The sequence below is a fragment of the Mirounga leonina genome, unplaced genomic scaffold (assembly GCF_011800145.1).
Source record: "Mirounga leonina isolate KUSES-001 unplaced genomic scaffold, KU_Mleo_1.0 Mir_180, whole genome shotgun sequence".
Lineage (NCBI taxonomy): Eukaryota > Metazoa > Chordata > Mammalia > Carnivora > Phocidae > Mirounga > Mirounga leonina.
Genome location: NW_023270469.1, coordinates 2,338,831 through 2,351,512, shown reverse-complemented (window position 1 = coordinate 2,351,512; position 12,682 = coordinate 2,338,831). Strand labels below are relative to the sequence as shown.

Genomic DNA, 12,682 nt, shown 5'->3' with positions numbered 1-12,682 from the left:
CCCGCCGCCCCGTCAGACATGCCCCCCCCAAAGCCTGTGGTTGCCCGCGTGCGCACGTGTGCCCTCCCGATGGATGGCGGGACACGGCAGAAATGACCTCGCTTGTGTTCCCAGCGCCCACGTGCCCCACACACTACCGTGGAGCCCTGAGCTCCTGCCCGCGGAACACGTGAGGGAGCGCGGTAGCAACACAGTGGGCTTGGGTTTGGAGAGCTGGCTTGGCAGAGCTTTGTCTTGCCACATGGACCTTGTTTTCCAACACGATGTCACGTCCTGACTTCTTGTACCTCGGGGAGACTGCAGCGGTGACAGTCTCATCATGTGGTCCATCTGCCACATGGGAGAGGGGGCTAACCCAAGGTGACCCCAGAGCTGAAGGGAGAATATGCTCTCGCATATAACAGCCCAAAAAGTGTGGGAGGAAGAAGGGAAATATTCACATAGTTACCCTGAGCTCTTCACTGCACTTAAGTGGGGTCTTGAAGAAAGGAGGGGACTTGCTAGTTGGAGAGGGAAACGGCACTGCAGGGGCAGGAACAGCATATGCAAAGGCCCTGGGGCACAAGACAGCATGGAGCCCTTGAGGAGCGGCAAGCTGTAAGCGTGGCTGACCCCTCGAGGGCATGTGTCAGGGCGCAGAGAGAGGATAGCAGAGGCTGGACCGTGGCTGTTGGTGTTTGGAACACAACACCGTCATTAATCCCGCTCACAAGAATGGCAACAGTTATTGGCTGCTAACTCTGTTCCATTCGCCTGACGTGTATCACCTCAATCCCCACATTAGATGGGTCCTATTGTTATCCCCACTCCACAGGAGACAAAACCAAGGCCCAGAGAAACGAACGGACTTTCCCCAGGACAGCCATTTGGAAATGGCTGAGCTAGAACCCCAGGCTCCTTCTGCCTGGCCGCACAGCCCTGTTCTCAAGGGCCACATTAGACCACGAGAGCGGCTCGTTGCCCTGGTGACTACGTCACGTCAGCTTCCACCACAGGCAAGCTCATGTGACCTCTGGGGCGGCCAGCGGTGGCCCTGCTGACATCGGCCAGGCTGACTTACGTGTCTAGAGGTCCACGCCAGGCTCTGCGTGTCCCTTGTCCTTCCTCAGGCACTCATGCTGGCAGCAGAGGTCCCGGGGCATGGCTGGAAACAGGTAAATGTCTCTCTAAGCTTCCGCCTGCGTGACGTTTGCTAACATCCCACTGGCCAAAGCAAGTCAGATGGCAAAACCCAGACCTGGGGACAAGGACATCCACCCGCCTTCCAGGAGAAGAAGCTACAAGTCCTCAGCAAAGGGCTTGGACCCAGGCAGGGGTGCAGACCTCCGAGCATGTATGCCTTCCACCTGCTGCAGGGGAGGAAGGCCGGGGCGAGGGCCCAGGGGGTGCTGCAGCAGGAGAGGAGGGGCCTCATGGAGCCGGTTCCTCCCCGGGGTGTAGGAAGGGTGACCTGTCTGGGGCTACGGCACGCGTCAGTGGGAGATATACAATCCTTGCCCAAACCTTCTGACTTCAGGACCCCTACCCCTTGGGACTGACACCTGGGTGGGTCACTAGATCCAACCAAGAAAAACAAAAACTTTGCTGAGTACTTAAAACAGAGCCAATTCAATACTGGAACGTTGCTGCGGAGCTGGAAAAGCTCAGAAGCCTATGAGTGGAGCCAGGGGTGAGCGGTGCAGGAAGCTGCTTGCACCCCAGGCTGGAGGATGGGAGGAGCTGGGGGCAGGGGGGGGCGAGGGCCTGTCCCTGCAAGCAGCAGCACTGCCGAATCCACTGCGGCTCCTCCCTCCTCCACCCTGCCGCCTCCCCCAGTGCCCCACGGTCAGATCAGCTAAAAGCAGGGATGGAGGAGCCTGTTCGGGGCAGCCTCTCAGCCCCTGAAGCACAGGGCGGGCAAGGAAGGGACGAGGGAAGGGCAGAGGGCAGAGGACTCCCAGAGAGCCAGCATCTGCCCCTCCCTGGAACAGGTAGCCCCCGTCTCCCGTGTGCTCTGGGGCAGCACCCCCCCAGTGGCCAGGATGTGCACACAAACCCCGGGTCTGATCTGGGAGGTCTAGGTGGAGCCTGAGACTCTGCATTTCTAACCAACCCCCAGGGGCTGCCGATACTGTTGGTCTATGGGCCACACTTCCCGTGGCAAGGCACCAGCAGGGGAGCGCCGCAAGGATGTGCAAACGCCTTCATGAAGGCCCTGAGCCCAGCTCTCCCTCCTTCTATGAGCCTCCGAGGCAGGAACAGCAGAGAAAACCAAGATCCAACAAGTTCAAGAGACTTACCCAGGATGCCCAGCTGGTAGGTGGCCAAGATGTGATGCCAGGCAGCCCCTCTGCCCATTTTTTTTCAGGGCTCCAGGGACTGGTCCAGAGACAGTTGTGATGTTTTCCTTTATCCAGCACATTCTATGGGCCCAGATTTTGCATTCACAATCTCAAATCCTCACAACCTGAAAAAGGAAGATTGCTAGCTCCATTTTACGTAGGAGGAAACTGAGGCTCAGAAAGTTTAAGGAATTCACCAAGGGTCAGCAGTGGGTGAGGGCAGAGCCCCATGTGAGCCCCAGTCTCCTGCTCGAAAACTTCTGCTCCAGGCATCCCACCTCCCTGCCTCTCAAATCCTCCTGCTCATGTATTCACTCAACAAATAACTGGTTTAACAGAGCACCCCGAGACCCTGGTTAAGGACGTGGGGTCTGTGATCCACTGGCCTGGATTCGGGGCCACAGTTCCCCCCACCCCTCCACAGCAGCTGTGCCACCTACAGAGTTCCACTCAACCTCCCTGGGACTCGGTTTCCTCAACTGTCAAGTGGGGACAACAGCATTCCCTACGCTGTCCACCTGCTGGGAGGCAGCCTGCAGTCACCCCGGGCAATACCTGGCATGCGGCCAAATCTGATTAACACCCACGCTTGTTGTAAATGTGCAACAATCCCAATGCTCAGATTCTAGGCAGGGGAGACAGTCAACTCGCAAACCAAAAAACAGGAATTTGCTAAATGACCGAGCGTCCAGTGTTAGGACTCCAAGAAGGTGGGGCGCTGGGGTCATCAGGGAGAGCAGCATGGCATTGTTGTCTGAGCCCCTGTCCAGGCGGGGTCTGTGGCCGCATCTGCTCATGCCGTGGGGCTGGGCGCTCCGGGGGGCTCCTGCTCTGTGGACGAGCGACAGCTCCCGTTGTGAATGTACTCCATCCCCATCACCAGCAAGCCCGGCCGCAGCCTGCAGGGACACCTGCGTGCCCAGACCCTCTCCAGGCGAGGGTCAGCATGGAATGTCGGGGCCCTGGTGCAGCTCCTGCTGGACACCTCCTGTTCAGAGGCAGCAACCGCAAGGCCACTGGGAAAGGCGGCCTCCAAGGCTCGTTGGTCCAAACCAAGCAGAGACGCTGGGCAAGAGCATTTCTGAGACACAGGCAGGGATCTGAGTTTCTGGCACGTGTCTGCACAAAGAAACCTCAGCCTTCTTGCTCCTGACATGCAGCTTAAACATGTTAGCTGAGCCCCGGATGGAATTCCCATGATTCCCCCTCTCCTTCTGAGAGCAGTCCCCGGGGGGGACGAGGAGGAGGTAAACGCATCATGTCCCGTGGGCTGTATTCCCCGAATGACGGCTCTCTCCACCGACAGCTGAAGACTGGATGCTAAGTGGGTCTTCTGGTTTGTTTGGATGTATTTTTCTCTTTTCTTTTACCTTTTAACTAAAACACAACACAAAATAAGAGCTCTGATTGCATTCAGCTGTTAGGAGGAAAGTATGCCTCCCACCTCTGCTGGCAGAGATCAAACGTGACTTTCTCAAAAAACAAAAAGTGGAAAGTTTACAAATTCGGGACTCAGGCCCTGCAACAGTGCACCATCTCTCCTACCCACCTGACGCGATTGCTGGCAAACAGGCCCCGGCATTTCTGGAAGCCCACATGAAAGATGGTACCCAGTCCACTTTCTAGCCTTCCACCAAAATAAAACAGTAAAGAATCAAGTATAAAAAAAGTATTTAAAAAGTAAAAAGTAAAACAACAACAGCCCAGAAAAGAAGCAGCAATAATCTTTGTATCAACTGAGGTCCTATCAGCCTGGTTGGCAAATGGAAATAAAAATATTTTAGGCTGAAATTGGTCAAATAGTCTGGTTGAATTAATTTTCTAAATATATATATATATAGTCCCAAACAAGTTTATTCATATACATGAAGTCTGAAAGTGCTTTTCCTTGCTGGGTTGAAACCTGAAATATTTTCAGCTAAATGAGAAAATGTTCGCTGTTGAACAGCCTAGTAGAGCTGGTCACAAATGTGATTTCTGGAAATAAACAAGATCGTAAGAAGGTTGGCCAGAGCAGAAATGTAAGTCAACATTCGTAGCTGATGTCATTAAATTATCCCTTAAGCCAAAGTGCCAAATGACACAAATTTTTTCGTGTTAATTCTAATATGATCACCTCCCTGGGTCTGCACAAATCTGAAGGGATCTCTCTCCAGAATCACTAATTTTCTTTTCTTCAATGTGCACATATCAAATAGCTCTCTCTATTCTGTTAGCAGACCAAAGTATTTGGGATATACAAGTCCATATTTTCTCTGTATCAATTTACAAAGTTTCACTTGATACAAATGTGGCTCAATAAACGATGGTTATTTTTTATGGGTTAGTATCTTGCTCAAGAAAATTAGAACTAAGTTTCAGGAAGATTTATTTTCATTTTAACTATTGTTTGCTGGTCACTGCCACTCAATACTTAAGTGACTTTCTCTCCAAAGGGCAAAATCTTTAAAGCAGAACAGAATTTATCTAAACAGCTGGGTTTCTTGCACGATCATCGTATTAATACGGAGACTTGCGAGCGGTGAGTAACTTGCACAGTTTGTAAATACATACAAGTAAAAAAGCCAGCACGTCGTTTGATTAAATTTTTAAAGATCAGTACATGATTAATCACTACCAGACACGATAAAGGTGTTATACTATGCTACATGGACCTATTTCTATGTCCTTAAACAGTGTTTCACATTTGGAGTCAAATGAATTCCTTTACCATCTTTTTATTTTTCAAACACAAATGATAACGTCATTTTTAGGAACAAAAGATAAAGCTTCCTGTTGGTGTTGAGCTCCAGTTTGTTTCAAGTAGCGTCAATGTGCACACTATTTCTTTTCAAATTAAACAATGTGGCAAATTATTACCTAAAACAAATTAAGGAATCGTGGTGTCTGTCCCACGAAGAACCAAAACACTGAAATCATCCAAATTTGTCCTCATTTTAATTTTAACATTACATAGGTTGAAATATGTGCTCCTCAGATTTGAGGATTCTCTTTAGCGAGAGATGGGGACAGAAAAATGTCTGTCTGTCCTTGAAATAAAGTGGGGACTTTACTCTCAGTGGCCACCACCCTGAGATCACTCGTGGAAGAGGAAGGTTGAGAAGCTCTAAGACTCTGCAAGCACCATTCCAGCAAGTGCTGACAGAATAAAACACAGGGTCCAGGGGGATATTCCCACATGTATTCCTCACATCAAACGGAAAAGCCTTTTTTGAGAAGGTGAGACTCGGGTGTATCAGTCACTGTACTTGCCTGGTTTTACTCGTCCGTTTGGACGCAAACTTCCTCGCAGGCACACTCTTCATGATTATCGAAAGGGTATCACTTTTTCCCCCTTAAACATAAACAGGCAATAGATCAGATCTTGAAATAGCTGCTAAGCCTCTTCCGTCTCTATCTTGAATGTTTCCAGGAACGATTTCTTTGAAGGCTGGCTGGGCAAAGTCTCGGACCGTTTCAGGAGGGCGACGCTTTTGCTAATAAGCATTGGCTTAAATTCTTCATATACTCTTTCACAGCTTGGCACGTTTCACGCGAGGCTCAAAAACTTTTTACTTGTTACGTTTATCGCTGACTGGACCCGCTCGGGGAGAGGTGAAGGGGGACCTGACGGGGGACCTGGCCGGATTTCGGATTTCGGGCAGAATCTCAGCCTCTGCCCCACCCCCACCCCAGGGACCACTCCAGAAGTAACATCGCCATCTACTGGGCAGCAGGGGAACCTGCATAAGAAGGCCAAGCTTTCTGTTCCAGCAATCCAAATCGGAAGCTTGCAAAAGATGTTTGAGTCGCAGAGCGCCACAGCTTCACGGAGGACGGGGACCGGAGACTCGAGGCAGACGCACAGGAAAGTGGCAAAAGCAGACTTTCGGCACAGCTCTGCTGCGCGGCAATTCCAAAAACGCTCTAGCCCACCGCCCTACCCTGCAACCCCCGAACGGAGGAGGTGAAAGTGAGGGCATTGCTATGTTTTATTTCTAAGACTTTTAGATTAGTTATGAGTTTCTGGGGTGAAGGTTTATTTTCCCAGAGGTCAGCGCCCACCTTTTCCTCCCCACACTTCCCCGGGCTGGGGACACACACACACACACACACTCACACTCACACACACTCACACCCACCCTTGGGGTTCTTTAACCTGACATGGCTTCATGAACACAAGAGCACAAAACTAGGATAACCCAAGTATTATTCTGAACCCTTTTTCTTGGGCACTTAAGCAAAACAACTATCATTTTGAAGTTTATGTAACTTTTCCTTATAAATACAATCACGATCAGATCATACATCTGTACGATGTCGATTTCTGGATTTTCTTATGCAAATAACCAGCTTGCTTTTCTCCTTCTCCCTGCTCCTAACTGATCACTGGATTTGCCTTGAAATTTGAGAATTAATTGCTTTCTCTTGGTAATTAAAGGCAGGGTATTCTTTTCACGAGAGAACTGCATTGCTGTACAATTGCCCACACTCATTAGAATAGTTTCACAGAAAGAAGTCAATTGTGGCCTAGAATGTTAACATTTGTTTTTTACTATCCTCCCAACATTTGACAAAGATGTTCAGAAGATTTTCAAAAATAAACCACTTATGTTAAATTAAAAATACAATTAAATTTATGAAGTATCACAATGCACCCATTTTTAAAGAGAAACATTTTTACTGAACCTTATTTTTCTTTATTACACATCATAAAATTTTTTAAGTGTCCTAGGAGCCTAAAGTCAGGCTTGCTATTGCATTACAGTCAAAAATTACTTCATTTCATACATATATTCATTTCACATATATATGTGTGTGTGTGTGTGCGCGCCTGTGGGTATAACCGAAGTATTTACATTTTGTAACTTAATTTCTTACTCAGTCGAGTTAGAAAGATCTGGACATTATAAAGGCAAACTCATTTTCTGCTGGAATGGAATGAGAAAATGAAAATTTAAAAATTCATTTTATTAGGTAAATTCAGGAGGGACTCACTGTTCACCCTGAAATAAACCAGCCTGCTTCTGTTGACTTTCTCCATCTCTCAGAGCCTTAAAATGAAAACTGGAGTCACTGCCGATGGTAAGCACACTCCCCCTCCCCTTCCCATCGATGTCTGTACACGCATGGTAGAGGGTCCTTTCCTAAAAGTCAGCATGGTGCTGCGGGTGGACCGAGGGGTTCATGGAGGAGCCCCACAGAAGGTTAACTGGCAGAGAAAGACACGGGAGGCAGGATGCACGGACGGACGGACAGACAGGGTCGGAGCGTCGCTGGAGGAAGACCGGGCAGTACTCACGATTTCCAGTGCCTGCTGCAGTCTCTCTCCCGGTCCCGGTTCCAAAAGGAAATGTGGCTCTTTCGTGCAGAACCAGAAACGAACATCCAGGAAGTTGGCAAAAGCACTAGCTAAACAATCAATAGAGGAAACACAACAAAATAAATTGCCAAATCTGGGGTTTTTTTTCCTCCAATAAAGGAAAAGAAAAAGAGTAAACAGGAGGGTGGCGGGAAAGGGCCTATTTTATTTTCCCCTGTGAGACGGAGCCGGGCCCCCGGTGGGCCTAAGTGTGGATCTGGGTACTTGTTCTCCTGCACCCACGTAAGGGAGAGGACCACCGGCTGACTCAGCGCTCGGGCTCGCTGCAGACCCCAAGACTCTGCTCAAGTTGTCCGAGTTCCTGCCGCAGATCTGAAATGAGTTTTCCTATGAAAATACACTTAAAACTCAGCGACCCCCACCCCTCACGACTGCCTTCAGTGACAGGAAATGTTAACCATTTTAAGCGCTTTTTATTTGCATTTGCTCAAGGCTGAAGGAGTGAGGAAGAAATGTCCTCTTAATGGTCGCTGGCGATGGGGATGGAGGGGTGAGCCGGGACGTGTGTTTCTGGACACGGGGCGAGCATCCTGGGTCCTGAGTGGGCCCCAGGCAGCAGTGACTTCGCCTTGAGTTCCCACAGAAGGAGGAGAGGGTTTGTTGCCGTGCTGCAGTGAGTCGTATTCCAAATTCCCCTGTGTTGTTGATAAATGAGAAGGCAGTGCCCTCCCACCCTCCAGCCGGGGAGGGTAAAGGAAAGGGCCCCTCTCGCAATGTTTGTGGTGCCGAGATGTGTTCGTGTGAGTGTTTTCTCCCTGGGATCAAAAAGGCGGGGGGGAAGAGATTTTTTTCCCCCCAAATCAACTAAACACTACAGCTCAGAAACACAAGCAATGTGTACAACATTGTCCTTTGGAAATCCATCTTGAATTTTTTTTAAAGTCCCCTCTTTGATCAAAAGCCGACAGAGAATTACATTTTTCTCCATTCTGTTGCATTTAACATGGACTCACCCGGGGTGAGTTTAAACAAGCAGATGGCCCAAGCATGAATGCTCCTTTCAGTCTGAGCAGTCGAGGTGGGCTGGTCCGAGGGGGGCGGGGAACTGCAGTGCGGATTAATTACAGAGAAGGGGCAAAAGCTGCCGCATTTGGGGGGCAGTTAAGACAAGAAGAAACCCATGCTGAGAACCATGTATGCTACTTCTGCACGCTGGGCACAGGGTAACAGTCAGTCCTTCTGCAGGAAGGCAAACAGCCTGCTTCATTCAAGGGTGTCAAGCAGGGAAAACAAAACAAAACAAAAGCCCTTCAAAGTGTATTTCAGGAGATGAGCGAGTGCCCAGCGAGGGCCCAGTAACCGCCCCCCACCCCCACCCCAGGAAGTCCTGCACTGGAGCCCTGCTCTAGGTGCCTGGAGAGGCAACGGGAAACTGAGAAGGGCCAGTCCCGGGTGAGGCGCTTCAAGGGGTGGGCGTGAGCCAGGCCCACTCTCTCCAAGCCCCGTCAGAACAGCAGCTGTGGCCGCCCGTGTGTGGACTTTGAGCCACCAACTCACGGCCAATAGGAACCGGGATGCACACAGCTGGGGCGCACATGGACACTCCTGATGTCACTGCTGAGAGCCACGCCATCGTGTCTCCCCCGTGTCGAAGAGCAGAGGCGCTGGCTGATGCCTGTCTCTGTGTAGGTGCTCCCCCTGACCTCAGAGACCTTCCAGATGGCTCCCCCACAAGGGCACAGAGCACGCAGAAGAGGGACAGACTGCCTCACCACTGCCCACGTACCAGGTGTTATAAGAAGTCCCCAGATCCCAGCCAATTGTTTGGATGAGGTCTGTGAGCGGGCATCAGGGCCAGGTCGGGGTAAGATGGTCCAAGACAGCTTTTCCACTTTCCCTTGTACTGCAGGCATGACAAGCATCACCTCCCCTCTGTGCTCCCTCTCCTCTGGGCTCAAGGTGGGCGGCTGGGAAGAAGGGAAGAAAGTTACAGGGCATACGGAGTAATTTATTAGCCATCGAGCATGCCCTCGAGAGTGCAGTTAAAGGCCATGCGTTTACTGGAAGCTCGAACCAGAGAAGAGGAGCTGGGACACTGCAGACGCCGACAAGGCTGGGCTGCTGTGAGTGCGTTCTGGGGCCTCTGGCCCAAGGACCCCACAACCCAGGGCCGCCCCACCCTGGCGCCTCTCACGGCTGTGTCTCCATCCCCCAGGCTGCCGAGCTGACCTGTGTCCCCGAGCTCGTGTGCTCAGATTCCAGCTCTCCCAGCACATCGGGACTGACGCGGCCCCAGGTCCGGATCCGGCAGAGTCCTGACAAGCTGGTGAAGGCATGAGAGTCTGCAGGGGGAGAAAGACGAAGAACGTTCTAGAAGGGGACAGAGTCCAGACCCTGGGCCAGAATGCAAGCAGCACCCACTTCCTCTTCTACTGGTCTTTCTCTGAAACACAGACAATAAACCAGGGGCAGGAGGACCGCATGTGTAAAAACAGCGTGGAGATTGCACACGGGGGCACAAACACACCCCTTCTATTTGTCACCCATTTACTTAAGTCCCAGACTATTTCTTCTTACTAAAGCCTTTTTTTTTACACAATTTTATCCCCTACTCTCACGAGCTTCCCTCCTTAATGCAAATGAAGGTATTTCCCACAGCCCTGGTGCTGGAATGTTCTAAAACGCTAACATCGACACATTTCTACTTCATTTTATTGCAGAACATTATTTTATGGCACAGAGTGTGTGGTGTGTGTGAAGAGTAGGCAAAGGAGGGGTTCCCCTGCAGAGGGGAGCTGCCCGCAGTGCCGCTGCCTCATATAAATCCCAAAAAGTGACAGTCAAGCTGGCAGGAGAATTTGGGAAACCAACAGACAAAATACACAGTGCAGCCCGTGGGCCTCACCTTTACAAGGCAGAGAGAGCTTCTGGAATGGGCGGGCCGGGACCTCCGGGGCTGCTCATTAGGCAGTTGATGAATTGGACAGGGGGCCCACTGCCCTCCTGGGGCAGCGAAATGCTCGAAAACCGAGTTTTATTAACCTAATAAAATGAAAAGAAAAAAAAAAGTCAGGGAAATTTCAGCTGGAAGAATAAATGCAGGAAGCATAGTAAGTTAACCTACTTTTAATATATTTGGAACGATTCTGGCGGACAAAAAGCCATTCCCACAAAGACCCCGCGTTCCTGATGCTGGATTTCAATGGACTGGCCCCCAGCGAGCCACAGCGGTCTAGAGACGCCCAGCGATGCCCTGTCTTCACGTTCTTAGGAATGAATTATAAATTGGTCCTTTTTCATCTTATCTGACGCCAAAGCCAGGGCGTGCTAGCAGGAAAAATTGCAAAGGGAGGTCTTTGAGGCAAAGCGGGCTTCTTGAAAATAAAGCAGACGCTCCCCGACCCTGGCTGGGACAGGAATGTCATCAGCACCCAGGAATCTGAGCGCGCCCACCTCGTGGAGCAGAAACATGAGAATTAGAGCAAATAAGTCCAGCACATGCAGACGTGACAAGGTGTCCGTTCTTCACAAATACCTTCAGGGAGCCTCGACTTTAGAAGTGGGAGCTGGGAGGGTCTAGCTTAGGAAGAGGCCAGCGCCAGGCGAGGCTCCCCACCTCCCCCAGACGACACGTGCGAAGCAGCAAGTGGCCAGGTCAGTCGGCCACTGCCATGCAGACCTGAGAATATGCCTTGTCTGGCCGGGGCACCTGACCTGGCCCCCCACTCACTCCACCTGAACCTCCAGAAGGAAAGAGAGCTTTCTTATCTCTGGATCCCAGAGGCAAAGGCTGCTAGTGGTTCTGGCTCAGGCAGTGCCGGCCCATGGGAGGGAGGACATGTCAGCCCCAGACCTGTCAGCAAGAACACGCCACGGAGGTAAAGCTGCCTCCTGCCAGACCCCCGATTAGGTGCACACCAGCTCAGGGCTGGCCTCGTGGGGCAACGTGTGCACAGAATCACCCCAAAATACCCTCCTAAATCCAGAAGGGAGGTGTAGCCCTACTCAGCGGGCAACTCACACTCCCCATGGCCATGCCGTTCTGTTTTAATATAAAATATGTGTACGCGCTAACATTACATATGCATACGCACACCCATGTTACCCTCACTCCTCCCGGAGCCACGTTCCAGCCCCTGGTGGCTCTCCCGTTCCTTGGGAATCTACGAAGCTCTGAAAGTGAGGACAGCTCTGTTCCCTTAAAAGTTGCTTTCACATTTCCTCCCCGTAGGGGATTCTGGGGGCAGTTAGACCGTCCTGTGTGATCCTGTGATGGTTCATACGTGACGTCGCACATTCGACAAGATGTGCAGAACGTCCCCCACCACAGTGACCCTCATGGGAACTATGGGCTTTACCCGACCATGATGTGTCCATGTGGTACCAAGCGCGCTGTGAGGATGCACGATGTCGTGACCCCGAAAACTGAGGTGGGGGCAGGACGGAGATGGGGACTGGGCTTGCCACTGGATTTTTCTGTAGACCTAAAACCACTCTAAAACCTGCAGTCCACTAAGAAAAGAACCTCCTTGTTGAAGTGACAGAAGGAATTTCCCTTCGCCTGCTCTCTTCCCGTTTGGTATTTCCTGGGACAGGATTTTCAGAAAGTAGAAAAGTTCAGAACAAAACAAAACAATCCCACCAATGCACAGCTATTTCGGCTGCCCGCTCGGGGCCCTTCTGGGCGGGGTCCAGTCTCCAGGACGTTTTCCCAGGCAGGTTTCAGCAGACCAGGGAACAGCCAGGCTAACTTCAACGGTGTCCCATTTATCTTTTATTTTTACACTAACATCCATTGTGCTGAGTGTACTGACAGGATCACTATAAATAAACCAAAATCCTGCTTTCCATTTGCAGTTGGTTAGATCCAATTTACAACCAAATGTCGGCCTGTCGACCGGGATTACCAGAAGGACTCTGCCCCTGCCCGCAGAGGCGAGAGCGCAGGCTGTGCCCCCTGCAAGTCCACAAACCTGGCACAGATCAGGGAGGAGGAAACCACCTTGGGGCGTAGACTCCAAGGGGACAGCTGGCCTGGGGGGCCTCCTGCCTCAACAGG

General features: G+C 51.0%; 1 long non-coding RNA gene across 1 annotated transcript; it reads right to left on the bottom strand.

Annotated features, from left to right (window-relative positions):
- Positions 1-912: 912 nt before the first annotated feature.
- Positions 913-10,661, bottom strand: LOC118023487. Its single transcript, XR_004682825.1, has 6 exons — positions 10,529-10,661; positions 9,853-9,965; positions 9,410-9,590; positions 7,603-7,712; positions 2,280-2,446; positions 913-1,144 (listed from the first exon to the last, which is right to left on the bottom strand). It is a non-coding gene; the product is annotated as an uncharacterized LOC118023487 (long non-coding RNA).
- Between the last annotated feature and the right edge of the window lie 2,021 nt (positions 10,662-12,682).